Source organism: Sorex fumeus, unplaced genomic scaffold (assembly GCF_029834395.1).
Source record: "Sorex fumeus unplaced genomic scaffold, SorFum_2.1 ptg000045l, whole genome shotgun sequence".
Classification (NCBI taxonomy): domain Eukaryota; kingdom Metazoa; phylum Chordata; class Mammalia; order Eulipotyphla; family Soricidae; genus Sorex; species Sorex fumeus.
The window spans coordinates 7,595,539-7,618,978 of NW_026606102.1; the positions used below are offsets into that span (position 1 = coordinate 7,595,539).

General features: G+C 41.8%; 1 pseudogene; it reads right to left on the reverse strand.

The window, feature by feature from the left end:
- Positions 1 to 2,765: 2,765 nt before the first annotated feature.
- On the reverse strand, positions 2,766 to 3,647 carry LOC130031064 (40S ribosomal protein S2-like; annotated as a pseudogene).
- Between the last annotated feature and the right edge of the window lie 19,793 nt (positions 3,648 to 23,440).

A 23,440-nucleotide genomic window follows, 5' to 3' on the forward strand; every position in this document is an offset into this window, starting at 1 on the left:
CCACACAAGCCTTCCAGCACAAGCCCACAAAGTGTCGAATGAAGTGTTGAGGCGCCTCACTCTGCCCTGGCTGGCTGTCAGTTAGCTTGTGCAATGGTCCCTGACTTTTTGTTTTGGATATTGTGACCTGACATTGCATCCGGCTGTCTGAGGAGGGAGGAAGGCATTGCTGCTAGGAAGACTAGTGGTCCCTTTGGGGGGAGGGCCACCTACCGCTCTTCAGCTTGGGTCAAGTCTTGGGGGCTCACTCGTGGCCCCAGCTGTTTCCTCAATTGTCCCCTGCAGCACCCTATGAAGTCACTTCTCTGCTCAAAACTGCCCATTGATTCAGAGTTAAAGGTAATCGATTGTAGTGTTACAATCACCCGAATTTTGCTGAATTAATTATCGCAATTTTTAAAGCAAATCCATGATAGAATATTTATTCACATTTCCAGAGATAATAAAACACAGTGCAGAGATAAGTATCAGTCCCACTAATGATCAGCCACAAATCTTGGGTTTATTTCCTATATTTAGGAAATTTGTAATTTAATGCATACCATCACCAGAGAGTAGAAAACAGAGCTCCATTTTCTAATCTCTTTTGCAACTAGATTCTACCTAATTGCAGACTTGGCAAACGACATTCTTGCACAACATAAAACGTGTGAAGAAGGCGTGGGTCTAATCCATCCTTGGTGGTAGAGTGGTGATGATGAACATCCATAGATATCAGTAGATGTTCTAGCAAAGTGACACTAATTGTCTGAGATGTGCTAAGAGCAGAATTTATAGTCTCAACATCCATGCTTCTAATTTCTTGCGATAAAATGCATTCTGGAAAGGCAGTTGGATATTGTTTAGACTGTGTAAATTCCAGCCCTTTGTTTCGACCCCATCTGGAAAAGCTTCTTTGACCAACCTAATATATTTTCATGAATATTGCTTAAACTTTTTCAAATGGGTTTTATTTATTGTCATGATTTATCAAAGATCAAATATCTCAGTACCTCAAAAACTTAGAAGGATGATCTTGTGCTTTTAAGAAGAGACATATAATGAACTAAACAGATGTAGACTGTCACCAACAGCTTCTGGTTTTAACTATAAAAACCATATTTATTATGATCATTATCCTGCATTTTAAATTTATAAATATATTTTTACTAAAAAACACAACTTTAGCGATAGCACAGTGGGTAGGGCGTTCGCCTTACAAGCGGTCAACATGGCCGACCCGAGTTCGATTCCTCCGCCCCTCTCGGAGAGCCCGGCAAGCTACCGAGAGTATCCGATATGCCAGACACAGTAACAACAAAGTCTCCAATGGAGACGTTACTGGGCCCGCTCGAGCAAATCGACGATCAACGGGAGGGCCTTTACCTTTTCAAATGAAATATTGAGATTCAATTAAATATTAACAGGTAATACCTAATGGTGCTCTAAGAGAAAAATTTTAAACCTTATTTTATTAACAACTGAGAAAACTGAACTCAAAAAGAAAGTTATTATCAATGACTTTGAAGCTCTTTATAGGCCCAACCAAGACTATTCTTAAGACCTTCCACCCCTAACCTTTCCTTTTATCTCTGGTAATCATCATATTTTTCATTGAATTGTGGTGTTTGTGAATTTGGTTGTGTTTTTCATTTGTTTGTTTTTCCTAGTTCCCTTGTTTAGTAATTCACATTGCACATGAGTGAAACTATTAGATTGTTGTCTTTTACTTTCTTATTTATTTCACTTAGCATAATCCCCTCTTTTTTTTCCATTTTCAATGTGTACTCATAAAACCTTACCAGTAACAGAATTCTAAGTTTCTGCACTTAGAATAAAAATAAATGACAAATAAATAATATCAAAAGAAAATAATTATTCAATTTTATCCCAAAATACATGATTTCATCTCCTTTACCATCAGAGGAATATTCAACTGGGTATACATGCAACAATATTTTTTTGTTTAATCATCTGTCAAAAGAAGTTCAGGTTGATTACTGTTTTGGCTACTACTACTGCTTTAAATGTAAGAGTAAAAGTATTTTTTTGAGTCAGCGTTTTCATATACTTTGGATATGAACTACCTCGGAGTGGTATTGTTGAATCATATGAAATTTTCATTTTTTCAGTAATCCTTCAGACAATTTTACAGAGCAATAAAATTGGTTGTGTCAATTTACATTTGTAACAATATTAGAGTTCCAGAGTTCTCAGTGTATCAGAGTCCCTTTTTCTCCACATCTTTTTAAACATATGAGTGGATCAAAATTCACGTTTAAAACTTGTGAAAATATAGTGTCAATATAATCCTCTGAACTCATAATCAACCACATATCATCCCAATTCTACCATTTAACTGGCGTGTTGCACTATTGTCAACTGGAAAAAGTCAAGTCTAACAATATCTAATTCACTGTCACTGTCCTGCGTTGTTCATCGATTTGCTCGAGCTGACCCAGTACCGTCTCCATCGTGAGACTTGCTGTTACTATGTTTGGCATATCGAATATGTCCCGGGTAGCTTGCCAGGCTTTGCCATGCGGGCGAGATACTCTCGGTAGCTTGCCGGGCTCTCCAAGAGGGGCAGAGGAATTGAACTCAGGTCGGCTATGTTGGCTGCGTGCAAGGCAAACACCCTACCCGCTGTGCTATTGCTCCAGCCCAATATCTAATTATTACACTATTATCATGCAAAAGTTGTTCACTGGTAAGCCTGATCATTCACTTTGATTGTGTGTGTGTGTGTGTGTGTGTTTAACTTTGTCAATTTGCCTTTGTTTAAAAGGTTATGTGGTGGCCACCGCTGGAGCTTGGGTCCTCTGCAGGGTGACTCTGGAATGTGTCTTCACCAAGTGGTCTGTGAATTCCTGATACGGGGACTTGGTGAATATGGTCTCCTTCCAGAGGTCTGGGGTCAGATAGCTGTAGGTCTTGGAGATGGCATCGAACGTGACCTTGGCAAAGTTACCCAGGGTGGCAGTGCAGCCCCTGGTCAAGGTGTAGCAATTGTCGATCCCAGCCATCATCATTGGCAGCTTCTTGGGCACGGGTGCCGACGCGATGCTGGTGCCCCTGGGCGCAGGGATGAGGCACACCAGCACCGACCCACAGTGGCCTGTCACCTTGCAGGAGACGGTGTGGGGTTTGCCAGTCTTGTTCCCCCAGTCGCCTCGCTGCACAGGCACTATGCAGAGATTGGCCAGAATGATGCCCCCCCCCCATGGCAGTGGCCACCTCTTTGGAGCACTTTACCCCCAGACCCACGTGTCTGTTATAGTCCCCGATGGCGACGAAGGCCTTGAAGCAGGTCCGCTGGCCATTGTGCGTCTGCTTCTGCACCAGCATGATCTTCAGCACCTCGTCCTAGAGCACTGGGCCCTGGAAGAAGTTGATGATCTCCAGCTCCTTGATGGGCAGCGAGAAGAGGTAGATCTCCTCCAGCGACTTGATCTTCATGTCCTTGACTAGGCGGCCCAGCTTGGTGACGGGGATCCACTGCTTGTCCTCGGCCGTTCCTCCACAGGCCCCGCGGTGTGCCCGTGACCACGTCCACGGTCACGCCCCCGCAGGCGGCTGCTGAAACCTCCACGGAAACCCCCACGATTTCCCATGGGGGTGGGGAGACGGCCTCCAGGCCCTCCTGCAGCACCAGCATCATCAACCATTTGGTGTGTTCGTGGAGAAGAAACTGTTTTTTTTTTTAACGTTTTTGTGCGTGATAATTTTCTATTTAGGTTCCTACATTGCAGCTTTAAATTCCTCTAACTCTGTAAAAGTCAGTTCTTGAATATCTTTCACAAGGTCAAATTCACCACATAAATCACCTGATCACTTGATCACTTGACTTCCCATTAGTCATCAATTTGCTCAAGCGGGCACCAGTAACATCTCCATTTGTCCCTATCTCATGCTAGTGTAGCCCAATAGCATCTGTTCGTTCTAGGAACATGAAGAGCCTCAAACTGATTGTTCAAGGTCGTGAGGAAGAAGTCTGACCATCTGGTAGGTGGGCAGCCACGTGGTCTTTTGACATCCCGTGGAATCCAGTAGGTAACAGCTCTAGTCCAGCGGTCATCTTTAAATCTCATTACGTGTCCAGCCCATCTGATTTTTGACACCTTGGCAAACAAGACAGCATCCCTGATTCTTGATCATCGAAGAAGGTCAGAACTCCAGATTCTTTCTCTCATTTGAGTGAAACGTGATACTCCAAGCATAGCTTTCGATTCCTCTTTGGCAGAGCCAAATAGCATTCTCATCCTATTTGTGTAGGGCCCAGGTCTCTGAGGCATATGTTAATGCAGGAAGAACAGTGGAATTGAAGAGATGTGCCGGGAGCCAGAGGTTCTTCAACTTCTTAGCTATTTCTTCGATGCTCTTGAAAGCATTCCAAGCCATTCTCTTCCTCCTGAGCAACTCAGGTGCCAGGTCATTTGTCATGTTGACTTCTCGACCTAGGTACACATAACTGTTGCATTCGGAGATGGTCGTTCCATGTTCCATTGAGAGCAAATGAAGTGTCAGGAATGAGGCTGTTTCTCATAAACATTGTCTTTGTGAGATTCAGTTGTAGTCCAACCTTTCCACACTCACGGTCAAAGTCGGCCAGCATTTGTGCTGCTTGGTTGATGTTTGGTGTTATTAGCCCTTTCTCCCTGCTCTGTGAAGTAGAATTTTGCATGAAGGAGACAGCGGTCTGATCCTGTTGGAATTTTGAGACAACAGCGACATCGGTCAGGCAAAACCGTTGATTGAATATGATGTGGTCTATTTTGTTGTGGAACCGTCCACCAGGAGACTCCCATGTCCAACGTATAGATTCGGCCTTCTGGAACTGTGAGTTACCATGGATGGTCTTGGTCAACATGATGAATTCAGATAGTCTCTCACCCTGTTCGTTCCATTCTAGGCCATGGGTCCCAATGTGGAGTTCTTCGGCTGATCTTCTTGGTCCTAACTTGGCATTAAAATAACCAACAATGATCTTGTAGAAGGTGTGGTCTTCTTTATAGAACTTCTCCAGCTCCATGTAGAACTTCTCAATTTCTCCTTCATCATAATTGGATGTTGGTGCGTAGACAATGAAGATAGAAACTGCCAGCAGTGAGCCACATCTATTCAAGTGTAATCATCCGATTCGGGTTGTTAGGCATTTGAATGAATCAATGCTCATGGCCAAGTTCGTGTTGACAAGGACACCGACGCCTCTTTTGTCGCATGTTCCAAGGAACAGTTCTTCTCCAGTGTTGAAAATGGCGTGATGTGATTGATGCCTTGTTGTCTCGGTCAGACCATGGATATCATACTTGATCTTTATTGTTTATTATTTATATTATTTTCAAGTTGTTGTTATTTTCAAGTGATTCTCTAGAGGCCAACGAGACAGTACTCTGCTCACCTCTCACTGGATTCAATTCTGGCATCATGAACCCGGATTTGGTCCTGAGCACCTCTAGAATTATCTCTGAGCACAGAACCAGAATAAAACTCTGAGTATCACCCAGTGTGATCCCAAAACAAACCAAAAAAATTAAAATCAAATAAAATTATAATTCTCAGTTTTGCTTCATGGCATCTACCCAGAAATTTCCTTTGTTGTGCTACAGGAAAGTTCCTTTTTATGAGATGGTGGGTTATTAGTATACATCTCTCTAACTTTATTTCATTGACTTAGCCAAAGCAACATATTTGTTAGCAAATTCCTAGGCAATAATTATTGTGAACTACATATTTGACAAAACAGCTTTTAAAAACTGTTTACATTCTATATTATTTTGTATAAAGTAGCAATATTGCTATTGGCATGCTGTAGGAGCTTCCATTTAATATATACAATGTAATAGTGCTCTTAGTAATTTAAATATTGGTGCAAAGTTTGCCATAATTTATTTTTAGAGCATTTTATTACTGTGAGAAGAAACTCCATAACCATTAGCATCACTTTCTATCTCTACCTCACCATGCTCCAATCTCTCGGGATCTATCTATTTTGGATACTTTGGACTGAAAAGCAACCATACATTATGTGTCTAGCTTTCTTAAGAGAATGCACTATTTTGGAGATTTGTTTCTTTTGTCACATGTGTTAACACACTTTATACTGTAAGCCATTATTTATAATTATTTTTGAATATTCCCAGGTTTTTGTATGGGTAGATGTTTTTGTCTATTATAGGTACATTCCTATATAGTAACGGAACTAATGGATTATATGGTAACTCTATGTCTAAGATTTTAAAGAACCACCAGACTGGTTTTCAACATTTCTGTACCATTTTTCATTTCTACAAGCAATGCACAAGGTTTTCATTTGTCCACATCCTCTCTAATACTTTAATTCCATGTCTTTTTCTTTATAGCTACTCTAGTGTATATAACATAAGTTTGGTTAAAACTTGATCCGATCCACATATCCCTGATAATTCATGACACTGATTAATCATCTTTTCATGTGTTTTATTGGCCATTTATACATCTCCTATGAAGAAATAATTATTGATATCCTTTGCAAACTTTAATTATGGTTATGTATCTTTTCTATTATTTATGAATAGGGATCAATTATTGGATATCACTGTCACTGTCCTCCCATTTTTCATCGATTTGCTCGAACGGGCCCAGTAACGTCTCCATTGTGACATTTGTTACTGTGTTTGGCATATCGAAGACATCATGGGTAGCTTGCCAGTCTTTGCTGTGCGGGCGAGATACTCTCAGGATATTTTCAGTAGTTTGTGAGGCTCTCTGAGAGGGGCAGAGGAATCGAACCTGGGTCAACCAGGTTGGCCGCGTGCAAGGCAAACACCCTACCTGCTGTGCTATTGCTCCAACCGTATAATTTTAAAATATGTTCTTTACTTTTGTAGGGTGTTTGTGATGGTTAAATGACGGTTCATTTAAATGATGGTTCACTTAAAATGCAAAGTATTTCATTTTGATGAAGTCCTACTTAGTAAAACTTTTTTGTTCTATTGCTTGTTTATTAATTTTAATCTCTGTGAAGATAGTGTCTAACTAAGATCATGAAGATTTACTCCTGTGTGTTTCTGTAGGTTGTATCACCGTGGGTTAATTTTAATGTATTATATAAGAAAATATATAATTTTTTTGCATAGTGGATTGTTACATTATAGAATAGGGAGTGATTGAGTGTATCAAAAAAAGTATATTGTTTCCAAAAGAAACTCATGTGGCAATGAAGAATCCAGGGCCACTGTTCACCTCCAGTTCTAGTGACACCTTGATTGATGAATCCTCCAGTTGATATGTTTGTACATTTGGAACTGTCATTTTTTTTCAAACCTCACAGTTTCTATGCACCAAGAATTCCAGAAGCACCAAAGTTGAGATCCTGAGGTTTTAGAGTCTCAAATGCATTTTAGTCAAATTTTGATATAGAAGCAAGAAGAATTGGCATCTGAAGCAATTTTAGGGCTCTCTCCTCTGCTAAACTCTAAATATTTTCATCTGGCCTCACTCTCTGGGTCACTGTGATGACCTGAAAGTGGTAAAACTGTGCCCCTGCTGACCCACAGCTAAGAGAAAAATGCTAATGCTGAGTCTGCAGCACCTAGTTGCAGGAGTCACTTGACTAATATCTCTGAGTCCACTGATGAGCAGATCCAAGGACAGGAAAGAAAGAAAGAAAGAAAGAAAGAAAGAAAGAAAGAAAGAAAGAAAGAAAGAAAGAAAGAAAGAAAGAAAGAGAGAGAGAGAGAGAGAGAGAGAGGAAGGAAGGAAGGAAGGAAGGAAGGAAGGAAGGAAGGAAGGAAGGAAGGAAGGAAGGAAGGAAGGATAGGTAGAGAAGTTGCAGATGTGTTCTCAATGTTGCCTTCCTTTTAACCTTTTTTTTTTCATTTTGTTTTAGGAAGATGAGGTTAGAAACAGCTGTCGTTTGGATGATGAATTCAAGCTGCCAGCCTCTGAAACAGCAGGTAAAGTTGGAATTAATTAGCATTTAGAAAACCTGTGTGCTGTGTCACACCAATGTGAAGGAAATTCCTGTTGTTCTCACAAATTATTTTACCTAAAATTAAAACTAGTTTTGATAATAAGGTTTTTAAAACCATAGCAGTAAGTCTGAACATTCAAAAATATTGTCCTCTGCTCTTTTTAGAACCTTATACTCAAATGTATAAAACTAAATGCATCACAAGTGTTAAATATGCCTATGTCAATTACATGTAGGGACACAAAGAACTTCAAAGTGGGACATCCGGTGTATATTCCCTAAGGACCTACTGGACAGCATTGCAGGGTGTTTATTTTATTCTTTTACTTTATTTAGAAATAATTTCAAGTTGACTCAAAAATTATAAGGTGATTGTGAAATTATAGTTAGTGTATAGAATACCCTTATATTCTTTCTCATTTGGAAAGGGGCTTTCCCAAACCGTGCTCAGGGGACATAGGGGCCACCCCCATTGATACTTTGTCAACCAGGCCATTGGTTCAGTGCTAAGGTCTCAGAGTAAGTTTTGAAGGCCCTATAGTGCTGAGAGCTATATTATTTATCAGTTTTAATTTATTTGGGTAGGGGTGTTGGGCTGGGCTGAAGCGATAGCACCGTGGGTAGGGCGTTTGCCTTGCAAGCAGCCAACATGGCCTACCTGAGTTCGATTCTTCCACCCCTCTCGGAGAGCCCGGCAAGCTACCGAGAGTATCTCACCCGCATGGCAAATCCTGGCAAGCTCCCCATGACGTATTCAATATGCCAAACACAGTAACAACAAGTCTCACGATGGAGACATTACTGGGCCCGCTCGAGAAAGTCGATGAACAACAGAAGGACAGTGACAGTGACAGTGACAGGGGTGTTGGGCTACACAAGGTTGGAGCTTACTCATAACTCTGTGCCCAAGGATCACTCCTGGAAGGGCTCAGGAGGCCAGATGTGGAGGCGGAGATTGAACCCGGGTCATCCACTTGCAAGAACAATAACTTACCTGCTGTGGTATATATCCAACCTTAGCTATTTCAAATTACATGTTACATTTGCCCTACTTCCCATTGATTCCTCTCTTATGCATATGTGGATGATATATGTATAAATGCATTTATGTGCTTGATAGTTTTCCAAACTATGTGAGAGTGAAGTTGCTTGAGGTATTATATATGCAACTTTGCCCTCCAGAAATATTAGACACAGACATTTGCTATCCTTTATAGTATCTTCTCCATGTGACATCACTTTCATTTTCCTTCACAGTGGATCATATCCTGCCTCTTTTTTCCTCTGGATACTTTTATTTTCTTGGCTTTTTGGGTCACACCTGGCAATGCTCAAGGGTTACTCCTGGCTCTGCACTCAGGAATTACTCTGGCAGAGCTGGGGAGAGCATGTGGGATGCCAAGGATCGAACCTGGGTGGGACGTGTATAAGGCAAACGCCCACTCTCACTGTACTATCCTCTAGTCCCTCTATTTTTCCCTTGGAAGCCCTAACATTTTGAAGAATATAGTCATTTCCCCTTTCCATGTTACACATGTGTGTAATGATGAATACAGCATCATTGTTTGTGTCTCATTGTCTGAGAATCAAAGTTGAAGCAGAGACTGTTTCATAATAGTTGTCTATACTGCTGGTCAAAATATTTCACAATATCTACACAGCATGGTGGCAATTTTTGCTTTGCACATAAGTCGCAGTTAATTGAGAGACTAAATTTAAAGGTCATAAACATAACCTGCTCCTCATTAAACTTCCTTTTGTTCTCCGGAAAGCATTCCTCCTAATGTTTCCTTGATTTACCTCTCAGTTCCTTTAGATTCTCTCTACCACAAAGAGACACTCCCAAATAAAGTGCACACCATATTGCTTCTGTTCAGTTACTCCATTAGTGTTCTTGATAAAAATAATCAAAGCTCAAAAAAATATATGTTTGTTTGCTTCTTTTTCTCTTTCCCTATAGAAAGACAGTCTGTTTTGCCATATCTGTACAGTTCATTACCGTATATCCAGTGCCGAGAGCAGTACCTAGCACAGAGACAATGCTTGAGGACTGTGTAGGGACATTGATTGAATGCATAGGGCTGGAGCGATAGCACAGCAGGTAGGGCATTTGCCTTGCACACAGCCAACATGGTCGACCCGAGTTCGATTCCTCTGCCCCTCTCAGAAAGCCCGGCAAGCTACCGAGAGTATCTCACCCGCATGGCAAAGCCTGGCAAGCTACCTGTGACGTATCTGATATGCCAAACACAGTGACAAGAGTCTTACAATGGAGATGTTACTGGGCCTGCTCGAGAAAATCGATGAACAACGGGAGGACAGTAATGCTTCAGACACTCATTCCAGAACATGATCACAGGGATGATGGCAGGTGAAGCAATTAGGGAGAACTCAAATGGCGAATGTTTCACAACTCTAAAACAAAGGGTGGCACCCAAGTCTGTGGATGGTTTAACCTGTTCACATATAGCCTATCCTATTAATTATGAGTCACATATATAAAGATCAACTGGTGATGTGAAGCATGGTAGAGTCATATATCCAAAGAACAGACCCAGCAACACTGAAAACATGAAATCTAAGTTGCAATCACTGAGCTTTTTAATGTGCCTGTCAAGATGGTAGGCAGGGGATGGGGATGAGATATGGGAACACTGGCAGTGGGAAATTAACACTGGTAGTGGGATTAGTGTTGAAATATTATATGCCTATAATTCAACAAATAATAACTTTTTAAATTGTGGTTATTTAGTTAAAATTTTTTAATTTAAATAAAATTTTATAAAGATAAACTGGGACTGGGCAGGGGAGAATAGTTCCTGGAGTCTTCTGGTCATCTTGAGTTCCACAATCTTCTCTCTATCTCTCACTCCTCTGAGTGCACAAACTCATTCTCCTCCTGTAGCTAAGTATTCCTTTCATGCCAACATAAAGGCTATCTGAACTAATGCTAATGAAAACATCTGTTTGCTTGTTCTACGGCATAAATGCATTTGGTCTTTTTCATTTCAAAGAAATTGTTAGAGGTCAGGAGGAATAGGTTTTTGTTTACTTCTATATCTACTTTTGTTTACTTCTAGCACTTTGGCCGGAACCTAGTGCCCAGTAGAATGTTGACATTTCAACATTTATTGCTGGATGAATAAATGTATGAATAAATGGTGAATCCCAGATAAATCCTCTGTAGGTTGACTGAATAACTCAATGAGTGATACACAGTGCTGGGTAGGACTGCACTGCACTGTCCTTCCGTTGTTCATTGATTTGCTCGAGTGGGCACAGTAATGTTTCCATTGTGAGACTTGTTGTTACTGTGTTTGGCATATCGAATACGTCACGGGGAGCTTGCCAGGCTTTGCCATGCAGGCGAGATACTCTCAGTAGCTTGCCGGGCTCTCCGAGAGGGGTGGAGGAATCAAACCTGGCTCGGCCGGGTCAGCCACGTGCAAGGCTAACGCCCTACCACTGTGCTATCATAATTGAGCTTGAATTTTTCTGTTGCTTGCTTTATCTCTGATTAGCCTTGTCAGGATACTTTATGATCTGGCAAATGTGTTGGAAAAAGGTGTCTCGGTTTAAGAAATATGGTGTATGTTTATGTACATATACATAGGCATACACACAGTTTCACAGTTTCTCATTCTAGGGACCTATTATTAGTATTAAAGAATTTACCAATTATACTCCAAGTCATATTTCATAACCAAATGCACATCAAATCACAATTAGAAACTAGATCAATGGTCTTGGGGATAGAGTTCAATAAAGGGAATGAACTAATAAATCAGAGGCAAATAAATAAAGATGCAAAACAAAAAATGTAAACTGAAGTGCCTCAGAAAATTGTATGTTTTCCTTGTCTTGCTAAACAGTGTTGGGTAATGAAGACTATTCTATCTATCGTCTGATGCTGCCCCTGATTTCCATTATGATTGCTTTCTCTGGTTCTGCCTGGATCCCCAAGCAGCAGTCTCCCATTCCAGGAAGGGGCCTTTCTAATACCCCTCTCATCTGTCCTCTCTGTCTCCAATACCAATTAGACAATGCCTGATAACTTCACCTGGCATTCTGCATGTTGGCATCTGGATTCCCCACCCCTAACAAGTCCCAAGCCTCCTCTTGAATCTGCCATTGCTAAGCACCAGCTGATGATTGCCCAGACAGAAGCCATCTGCTGGTTATTAAGGAAAGTTAAATAAGCAAAGGAGCTCCAGGGAAGTTTAGAAAAAAAAAATTAAAAAAAAAAAAGAGCACCATATGCATAGAGAATTGGCAACCAGTTGGCCCCGCTGATACAAGGTTCATTATGGCTATGTTAAGCACATTTCACTCAAGAGTACTCAGCTTATTGGTTCATGAGGAGCCCTTTTGACAAATACTACCCTTGTGCCCTTCCCTGGGGCTCAAACAGCCTCAGAGCTCTTCATTATAGACCTCTGTATTCCAGTCTTAACGGCATTTGCATTAGGGACCAGGGTGAGTCTGATTAAGGGTAACAGTTCTGTTCAATCTCGGTAATACTGCTAGAATGCTGTATAGAGTGATCAATAGTGAACAAAACAGGTCTTGTTCCAGGGAAGATTGTAATGAAATAGGCAGTCATGGTCTGAAAGACAGATGAAAAGCAATGTATAAAATTCAATCCAAAGTAGTTTCTGAGGGCAATAAAGATCAAAACTAAGAACAAAACCAATGCTTCAAAGCTGAATCAAAGCCAGTCAGCTAGGAGCCAGAAGTTGCTGGACATGACCTAAGTTCAGGGGGAGAGGTAAGAAGAGCCCCATGATGGTAAGGGCAGGACTGAAACTCTTAGCAGTGGCTTCTATGATCATCAATTTCTTGCTGCACAGAGAAGTGGGGAAGTTGTTTAAAGAATTGGGTTAGCTCACACACATGTACCTTCTTTCTGTATCTTTTCATTAATTATCTGTACTAGATCTTATTCTATATAGAGACATTACTGGTGCCCACTCAAGCAAATCGATGAACAATGGGAGGACAGTGCTACAGTGCTACAGATCTTATTCCATATAATCCAAGAGATAGAGAGAAATAAAACCTAAGCCTTGTCATAATATTCTTACAGACCTGCAGAAAGATAACGAGCTATCTAAATATCTATCTAAAATAATTTAAAAATTCTTGAAAGTTTCTAATTTTGTTCTCTGAAACAAGCAGAATTTCCTTTTATTTCTTAATGTGCAAGATCATGAAAAAATATGATGCAAGCCTAAATCGGAATATTATTTAGCTTAGATAACAAAAAGGTAGCATTTTTCTAAGCTTTGAAACTCATACATACATTGAGGTATGCAAACACACAGTCATGAAAAGCTTTAGAAAGCAATACAAATGAAGTCAGAGGAGAGTATTGAGTATGGTTTTAAAAGAAAAAAAAGAGACATAGGAGTCAAATGGATCATTGGCAAATCTGATCTCTTGCCACTTCTCAGCTGAGTGACCTTGAGCAAGTTGTACTTACCAAACTGTGTGTCAGTTTTCTGAGCTAATATAGAGTTTATTTTTAAAAGAAGAATTACCATTCTCTCACTCACTGTTGCTACTCCACAGATTATCTCATTATTTCCATTTGGACGGGTTGCTTTTTTAGACCTAAAAGCAGAACTGTGACAATCAGAGATTTCACCTAAGCAGTCTTGCAGTTTCTTGCATTCACCCTCTTGGAAGCCAGTCACTTTGGAAAGAAACCAACCAGATTAGTACGTGATGGAGAATCCAGGTGTCCAGTTGACAGCCTGAACCTTCTGGGCTCATTCAAGCCACTGCGAACAGCACCCCGCACAAGTGAATTCTTGGCTAGACACTGTCCAAACGTCCAGAACCATGGAATGGGGTAAAAAGAAGTGAGGATGCTTTAGTTACCTGCCACAGAGAAGCAACAGGACAACAATTTAATTCATACCACCTACCTTATTACCTCAGAAAGTAACAGCTTAGTTAGCGAAACAAACAACTCCATGTATTTCAGGTACATGGGCAAAAGGGTAATTTGGGCCATATCTAAAGATTTCTGGTTGTCATTAAAGATTCAGAATCCTATTCTATAAGTCAGAAATTTCCATAGTGTATTTGCAGTTGGGTTGTACAAGACTCAGCTGAGAGCCTATCATTATCACTACTAGAGTCATTCAAAAGAAAAACCAAAATTTTATGAAAGAGAAGAATGCAGTATTGAGCTTAGAGTTTCAAAAACAATCAAGTACATCTAATCATGTTGTCTTCCCATAAAATATGACTGTTAGCATAATAAGGTTGTATGTGTTTAATATAGTTCTAACATTTAATACTTTAATTTTTATCCCTATATGTTCATGGTACGTGTAATCTATTACATATTGATACATAAGTACATATATTTTATTGACACCTAAATAAATCTATGTTATGAGTACATGCTTGAAGAGTATTTTGCTAATGAATGTGCATAATCAAAACATTTGAAGGTCATTTCAATAAATAATGGAAAGTCATTAAAGGGTTTCATGGGAAATAGTAAGCTATGAATATAGATTTCTTTTGCAGGCGCGGGGCACATCCAGCTGTGTTCAGGGTCTTATTTCTGACTCTGTGCTCAGTGATCACTCATGGAGGAGTTTGGAGGATCATATACAGTGCTAGGGATTGAATCTGTGTTAGCCAAAAGCATGTCAAAAGCTGTACTATCCCTCCATCCCTTTGAATTTTGATTTTTGCACCTATCAGTCTGGTAACTTTTGGGATAATCTTTGAAGCATGGAAATAACAGGACATTTCATGAGTCAACATGAGAAATAAGCATGTTTAAACGAGTTATTTTCTGTTGTGTAAAAGTGGGAATAAAATTCAGTGAAAAATATGTGAAGGCTTCTGGGAATATATCCCACGAGTGCAAAAAAGCACAGTAGAAATGACACCTGCACCTGTATGTTTATTGCAGCACTGTTTACAATAACCAGAATCTGGGAATAACCCGAGTACTTGAGAACAGACGACTGGTTAAAGAAATTTTGGTAAATGTACACAACAGAATACTATGCAGCTGTTAAGAAAGATAAAGTCATGAAATTTGCTTATAAGTGGATGGTCATGGAGAGTATCCTGCTAAGTGAAGTAAGTCAGAAAGAGAGGGACAGACATAGAACGACTGCACTCATTTGTGGAACATAAAATACATAATATGAGACTGATACCCAAGGACAGTAGAGACAAGGGCCAGGAATATTTCTCCATGGTTGGAAACCTGCCTCATGAGCTGAGGGAGAAATCGGCTGGAAGAGAGAAGAGATCACTAAGTCACTGATGGTTGGAGGGATCGCTCGGGATGGGAGATGTGTGCTGAAAACAGATAAAGGACCAAACATGACAAACTCTCAGTATCTGTATCGCAAACTATAATGCCCAAAAGTAGAGAGAGAGAGTAAGAAGGAAATTGTCTGCCATAGAGGCAGGGGTGAGGGGTGGGGTGAGGGTGAGGATACTGGGAACATTGGTGGTGGAAAATGTGCACTGGTGAAGGGACGGATGTTCGATCATTGTGTGACTGCAACTCAAACATGAAAGCTTTGTAAGTGTTGCTCATGGGTGATTCAACTTAAAAAAAAAGAATCTGTGAGGTTCTGAACAAATATCACAATAGGCCTAGCACATGCTTTTTAAGCAGGAGACCCTAATTCAGTCTCAGAGTCCACATAGTGCCCTAAACACGACCAGAGTGATCCAGAGCACTGAAATGGGAACAGTCCTTGAGCATAGTTAGGTGTTCCTCTCCCCTCAAACAAAACAAAAATAAGAAGAAAAAGAATATTTGAAGGTCAGAGGCACCAGCTTGCTAGTGTGTAGCAGTCCAAAGGTTTAGAGAGTGTGTGGTTAAAGAGACATTTCTTCTCAAATGACTTAAATCACCTTTCTTCTAAGTGTCAGAGGCATAAGGCATCACAATTTTTTCCCATGTGCTCAAAGTGATTGAGAGATTTCTTCTCATACAGAAGGAAGTGATTACAAATAGCATTATAAATACAAGATTACACATTACAAATACAGGATCGTGCAAGCCCGGAGCGCGTGCCACGTGAGGATACGAGAAAAATGCCTTTGGATGAAACCAGGAATGGAAAGTTTAGCTGGTTCCAGATGGTCTAGGAATCACGATCACGACCACCCTGTTGTTCGTCGATTGCCTCGAGCAGGTGCCAGTAACGTCTTCTTCGTCCTAGCCCTGAGTTTTTTTTTTTTTAAAGTGCCATATTCAAGGCTTTTTCAGGGTTAGGAGAATGAGACCCATCATTGTTACTGGTGTTTGGCATATTGGGTATACCACGGGGAGTTTGCCAGACTCTGCCGTGTGGGCATGTTACATTTGGTAGCCTGCCAGTTTGACCGAATTAGGAATGAGATGATAAGATGTCGCGCGGCCGCGAATGCTTATGCTTTGATGTTGGCATTACAACAAGCATTACACGGCAGTTGGTGGGTGTAACTGTCTAGTTACTGGCAGGTCCAGTCCCAAACTGTACAGGCTTGGAGATCTCAGCCCCGGGTCCCACACACCTGGGTTCCTCTGTCAGTTCTTTTATGCGTGAGGCTCATCCAAGTGTGTGGAGAGTGCTCTCAGCATGGCCTTGGCTGGGCCTCGGTGGTCTTCAGCTGTTGGGCTCTGGTGGAGACAGTCAGGCATAGGGTAGGAGACTCTGTCTTGTTCTCTCCCAGGAGCTGAGTGTGATGATCTCTGGATCCTGGCCGTTGTTGGAGTTACACGGCAGTTGGTGGGTGTAACTGTCTAGTTACTGGCAGGTCCAGTCCCAAACTGTACAGGCTTGGAGATCTCAGCCCCGGGTCCCACACACCTGGGTTCCTCTGTCAGTTCTTTTATGCGTGAGGCTCATCAAAGTGTGTGGAGAGTGCTCTCAGCATGGCCTTGGCTGGGCCTCGGTGGTCTTCAGCTGTTGGGCCCTGGTGGAGACAGTCAGGCATAGGGTAGGAGACTCTGTCTTGTTCTCTCCCAGGAGCTGAGTGGTCTAGGAAATCTATGTTTATTAAGGAATTTTTATTTTTCTACCAATACAAAGTTGAATGCTCTCTGGATAAAAAATATGCTCATTTCTAGAATTTCATCAATGGCCTTAAATCAAGGAACACAGAAGTGCTGGGAAATATACACTGGTGGATGGATGGGTGTTAGAATACTGCATGACTGAAGTCCAATCAAGAACATCTTTGTAAGGGTCTATCTCACAGTGATTCAATAGAAAAGGGAAGGAAGGAAGGAAGGAAGGAAGGAAGGAAGGAAGGAAGGAAGGAAGGAAGGAAGGAAAGAAGGAAAGCCAAAGTTTAAGAACTCCTTGTGTCATTTTATTATTTGACCACATGGGGGCGGTCTCAACCCATTACATACATAAAACCCAGATTTTTTTTTCAGATTTCATTTGAACTGTTCAAAATTGCAACCCCAGGTGTTGTTTTATGTTGCCAGTTGAGGGGAATTTCACTTTTCAAAAATCAACAGTTATGATGCATTTTAAATAACTTGTCTCTGGAAGAACCTAGGTCATATAGCTATTTTTTTTAATTTCTTTTTTTGTTGTTCACTTTCCAAACAGCCTAGCTGACAATCCATAGAACATGGCAGTGCCGTCACTGACAGGTTTGTTGATCACTATTTACTTTCCAAAAGCACACCACATAGCCTAACAGCATACTTTTATTTCATGGATGAGGAAAAAAAATGTACCGAATGTAACCTGCCCACACGGCAGAGTCTGGCAAACTCCGTGGCGTACGTACCCAATATGCCAAATACCAGTAACAGTGATGGGTCTCATTCTCTCCTAACCCTGAAAGAGCCTTGAATATGGCACTTTTTAAAAAATCTCAGGGCTAGGACGAAGGAGACGTTACTGGGGCCTGCTCGAGGCAATCGTTGAACAACAGGATGGTCATGATAGTGATCATGAGAAAAAAAAATCATTCCTAAGTAGGCGGTATGGTTAACAGTGCAGTGAGGGTATATGAGGAGGTAGAACCACAGGACTGGAGAGGGTTCTTAGCCCATTGGATCCTATCCCTGTCTTTATCACTTAATGGGTAAATAACTTTGGGCAAAATCCTTATCTGTACCTCTGCTTCCTGGAAGTTTAAATTAGTTTCAAATGTGCTTTTTGAATGCTTCAAATACTATCAGAGCTTAATACCATATGCACTAGTCTTGTAATATTTTAAAAGTTCCTTTTTTTACTTAGAAATTCTAATGGCGTTAATGTGTTATTTTCTAACATATAAAATATTTTAATTTTTACTTTATAAAATCTATTTTATATTTGAATATTTGACCTGCTTCTGAATATTTGACCTGCTAATGTTAGTGTATTCTTCGGACAACTTTATTTTCTGTTTACTCTAATTACGGCAGAGCCTGGCAAGCTACCCGTGGTGTATTCAATATGTCAAAAATAGTAATAATAACTGGTCTCATTGCCCTGACCCTGAAAGAGCCTCCAATAATACGGCACTGTTGGGAAAGACTATTCAGGGAGGCTGCTAAAATCTCAGGGCTGAGACGAATGGAGACGTTACTGGTGTCTGCTAGAAGAAATTGATGAACAACGAGATGACAGTGATACAGTGATACTCTAGATTGATGGTTTTTTTTTTTTTGGCATCTGAACCTGATCTAGATAAAAAAAAATCATGCTCCATCACTATGATCACTATCACAATGAAATTTCTCCCTACCCCAAGGAGGTACTTTTCCTCTTCCTCCTACCTCAACAAACACTCAAGCCCAGCATTTATTTATAGAATATAAAAATCTCCCTGAGCTTGCTGTCTGGGAAGACAGTACTTTGAGAATTTTCTCCCTGGATACTTATTTGCTTCAGGAAATACATGTTATTTTTCAACAATACCTTAGAACTCATGATTAATGTACCCTCCCAAGGCAAACCTCTTGTGTTTGGTACCAAAAAGGGGGCCTTATTACAGTACCTGCTTCAGGACCACGCCTTGGATTCCAGATGCCGTTCCCACAGCTTACCATTGCCTGCAAGTCTGTGCACTCCACAGAGAGCCTTCACCCCCTTTCTCTCTTGCTCTCAGAGGGAGTGCCCAGGCCTTGAAGAAACGCAGGGGCACTTGCAGAAAAAGAAATCAGGTCAGGGGAGACGACTCAAGGATTGATGGTGAATGTCTTGCACAATAGTTGCAAGATTGTTCAAGCTTTAGGACTGCAGGCCCAACTGCATTCCACCTCAGCCCTCAGAGAAACTGCAGACATGTAGTGCTTGTGCAAATAAAAAAAAAAAAGTTAAGAAAAGAAATCAGAAAACTCTGTTCTCTGACCTCTCAAATGTTGCCCACCCCAACCCTCTTCTTTATCACTCTGCCTAGGCACATCAGCTGGTGATTCCCCGATCATAGGCTCACTCCAGCCCTTCTCCAAGGAGTCAGCCTGCTCCTCTTAACTCTTCTCGACTTGCTGCAGCATTTTGACACCCAGATATAAATTAAGGGTTGAAGAGATAATACAGGAATTACGGTGTTTGCATTGCATGTGGCTGACCTCACTTACGGTCCCCAGAACACTTCCAGGGATCACTCTAGAGCACAATCAGGAATAGTCCCTAGGTACCTCTAGGTATAGCCCTGCACTGTAACACTGTCCCCCCATTGTTCATCGATTTGCTCGAGCGGGCACCAGTAATGTCTCACAACAAATTGTGAGACTTGTTACTGTTTTTGGCATATCGAACATGTCACGAAAAGCTTGCCAGGCTTTGCGTGCCGGGGAGATACTCTCGGTAGCTTGCCAGGCTCTCTGAGAGGGATGAACGAATCAAACCTGGGTCAAAGGTGTACAAGGCAAACACCCTACCCACTGTGCTATCACTCTAGCCCACTAGGTATAGCCCAAGATTTTTTTTTTTAATAAAAAAATTACTTCTAGAAGTTAACTGTCTTCAACTCACGGAGATCTTACTGAAACAATAGATCATAAGACATCAAGAGTTACTTGCTTTTTTATAACTTGAATTTTTTTAAAAATAATAATTAGAGCAGTTGAATTTTTATTTATTTGTTTGTTGTCAACTACCTTTCCTAGAAATTATGTTCCCTGCTGGAGCTGATGTGGCGAGAAAGGGACACTCCTTCACTGTTGGTGGGAATGTCGACTGGTTCAGCCCTTCTGGAAAACAGTATGGACGATTCTCAAAAAATTAGAAATTGAGCTCCCATTTGACCCAGCAATACCACTCCTGGAAATATATCCCAGAGAGGCAAAAATGTATAGTCTAAGTAACATCTGCACTTGTTTGTTCATTGTAGCACTCTTTACAATAGCCAGAAACTGGAAGAAACCTGAATGCCCAAGAACAGATGACTGGTTAAAGAAACTTTGGTACATCTACACAATGGAGTACTATGTAGCTGTTAGAAAAGATGAAGTCATGAAATTTACATACAAGTGGTACAACATGGAAAGTATCATGCTAAGCGAAATAAGTCAGAAAGAGAGGGATAGACATAGAAAGATTGCATTCATCTGGGGGATATAAAGTAACAAGATATGAGATTAATACCCAAGAATAGCTGAGATCAGCACCAGGAGGATTACTCCATAGCTTAGTGGCCAGCCGGGCATTCTAGAGGAAAGGGCAGCTCAGATAGAGAAGGGACCACCAAATAAAGTGTGTTTGGAGGATCCTCCTGGGAGGGGAGATGCATGTCGAAAGTAGACTATGGACTGAACACTCAATCCCTTTTTTGCAGACCACAACACCCAAAAGGAGAGAGAGAACACAGGGGATTGCCCTGCCACAGAGGCAGGAGGGGATGGGGGAATGGGGGTGGGGGGGATATTATCCATGGTGGTGGAAAATGGGCACTGGTGGAGGGATGGGTATCTGATAATTGTATAATTGAAACCCAAGCACAAAAAATTGTAAATCTACAACTGTACCTCATGGTGTTTCACTAATAAAAAAAATCTTAAAAAGAAAGAAAAAAAAGGAAATTATGTTCCTGGAGTACTGGATTGCCTGCCTTCATTCTGTATATCCAGTGCTTAAATAGAGCTGGTGGTCAGCAAACTTTTTTTTTCATTTTTTATAATTTTATTTATTGAATAATCATGAGAGCAGTTACAAAGCTTTCGGGTTTAAGTCTTGGTCATACAATGAAACACCTGTACCTTCACCAGTGCCCATTCTCCGCCACCAAAAACCTCAGTATACACCCATCCCACACCCTCACCCTCCCCTACCTGTGGGGCAGATGATTTCCACATTTCTCTCTCTCTACTTTGATCACATTCAATATTTTGACACCAAACCCACCATTATTATTTGGGATTTTACCCCAACACTCAGATCTGCTGAAAAGACAACTGTAGACAATTTGTTTTCTATTGCTGGTTAAGAATAACATATGATGTCGCATGGCTGCAGTAGTGGCCGCGTGATTTTGAAATTCCAAAATTTTAACACTTAAATCTGGAGGGATTTCTGCCAAAATCTGTTGGGTTCTGAAATTTGTTCCTGAGTCTCTGGGATCATGGCCATTAAGCAACTTGATTAGGAGCCAGAAAGGCCGGTCATGGGCAGCAACTTGGGGTCTCGTTGGGGTGGGGAGGAAAGGGCTGGCTCCACCCCCATCCCGTGAGGCCCCACGTGTCTCGTCACTGAGGGCACTGGTGAAGGTACAGCTGTTTCATTGTATGACTAAGACTTAAACCCGAAAGCACTGACTGTCCAATGGCCTCTGTAGGATGGCAGCCACCGAGCTGCCTAGGAGGAGCAGGCAGAGGGACAGCACCTTTTTCCTCCTGGGGTGGCCTGGCGACAGTAACCTACTGTGGGTATGGACACATTTCTGCCAAAAGCCACTGGGTTCCAAGATTTGTTTCTGAGTCTCTGGGATCATGGCCATGAAGCAGCTTGATCAGGAGCCAGAGAGGCCATTCATGGTCTCATTGGGGTGGAGAGGAAAAGGCCGGCTCCACCAACATCCCATGAGGCCCCGTGTGTCTCGTCACTTCGGGCTCAAACCTGATTGCCCAATGGCCTCTGGTGGATGGCAGTCACCAAGCTGCCAAGGGGAAGCAGACGGAGGGACAGCACCCTTTCCCCCCTGGGGTGGCCCGGCGACAGTAACTTACTGTGTGGTCTAGATGCATTTCTGCCAAAGCCGCTGGGTTTTGAGATTTGTTTCTGAGTCTCTGGGATCATGGCCACTAAGCAGCTTGATCAGGATCCATAAAGGCCATTTGTGGGTGACAACTCGGGATCTTGATGGGGTGGGGAATAAAGGGCCTGCTCCAAGCCCATCCTGTGAGGCTTTGCATGTCTTGTCACTGCGGGCCCAAACCTGACTGTCCAGTGACCTCTGGAGGATGATGGCCACCGGGCCACCAGGGGAACAGGCCAAGACATGAAACTTATTCCCACCTGGGTTGGCCCAGCACTGGTAACCTACTGCAGGGACCGGACACATTTCTGCCAAAAGCCGTTGGGTTCTGAGATTTGTTTTTGAGTCTTTGGGATTACGGCTGTTAAGCAGTTCAATCAGGAACCAGAGCATGAGCAGTTCTTAGCATGGCCATGGCTCCAGAGGCAAAAGGAATTAATCCAGAGCCCGGCAGCTTGTGGCAGAAAAGTGAATGGACTATGCGGTAAACTAATGTGCCATTGTGCCATACTTCTGCAGGAGGGAAAGGGTGCCGCTCCCTTCCGCCTTTCCCTCCCCCACCCCCACCTCGACGTGGCAGCAAAGTGGTCGCCACCTCAGAGCTTATTGGAAAGCCAGGTATGAGCCAGTGGTGACTGGGCAACTGCAGTCTCATGGGAAGGGGAGCAGCACCAGCTCATCCTTCACGCCCTACCAAGGTCATGAGTTGCCCCCCACGAGCAGCTCTCTGGCATGACCATAACACCAGACGCACAGAACCCAATCTTGTAATTATCTGGCTCTTGGCAGAAATCCCTCCAGACTTACCCAGTAAAATATCAGAAATCATATGGTCCAGCTATAAAAAACAAATTATTTCACAATGCCTTTTCAGCAGTTCTGGTTGTTGGGGGAAAATTCTAAATAATAATGGTGCATCTTTTGTTGAAATAATGAATGTAATCAATGTAGAGAGAGAGTTAAGTAGAAATCATCTGCATTGGGAGGGGTAGGAGGGGTGGGAGGGAGGTATATTGCGGTTCTTGGCGGTGAAAAATAAGTGCTGGTGAAGAGAAAGGTGTTTGATCATTGTATGACCGAGACTTAATCTTGGAAGCTTTGTAACTTTTCCCACTGTGATTCAATAAATAAATATAACAAAAAAAAAATCAGAAACCAAAGAGGCCATGCCTCCAATTATATAGCAAGCCAGAGGTGGTTTGTGGGTATGCTTCCCACATACCTAACTTTTCACCATTTACTTTCTTAGTAAAGTTTGCCCCAATTTTAGGGTCTGGCCAAAGGAACAGCAGTAATTTTGGGATATCTGGAAGTCTGAATGCACCATCA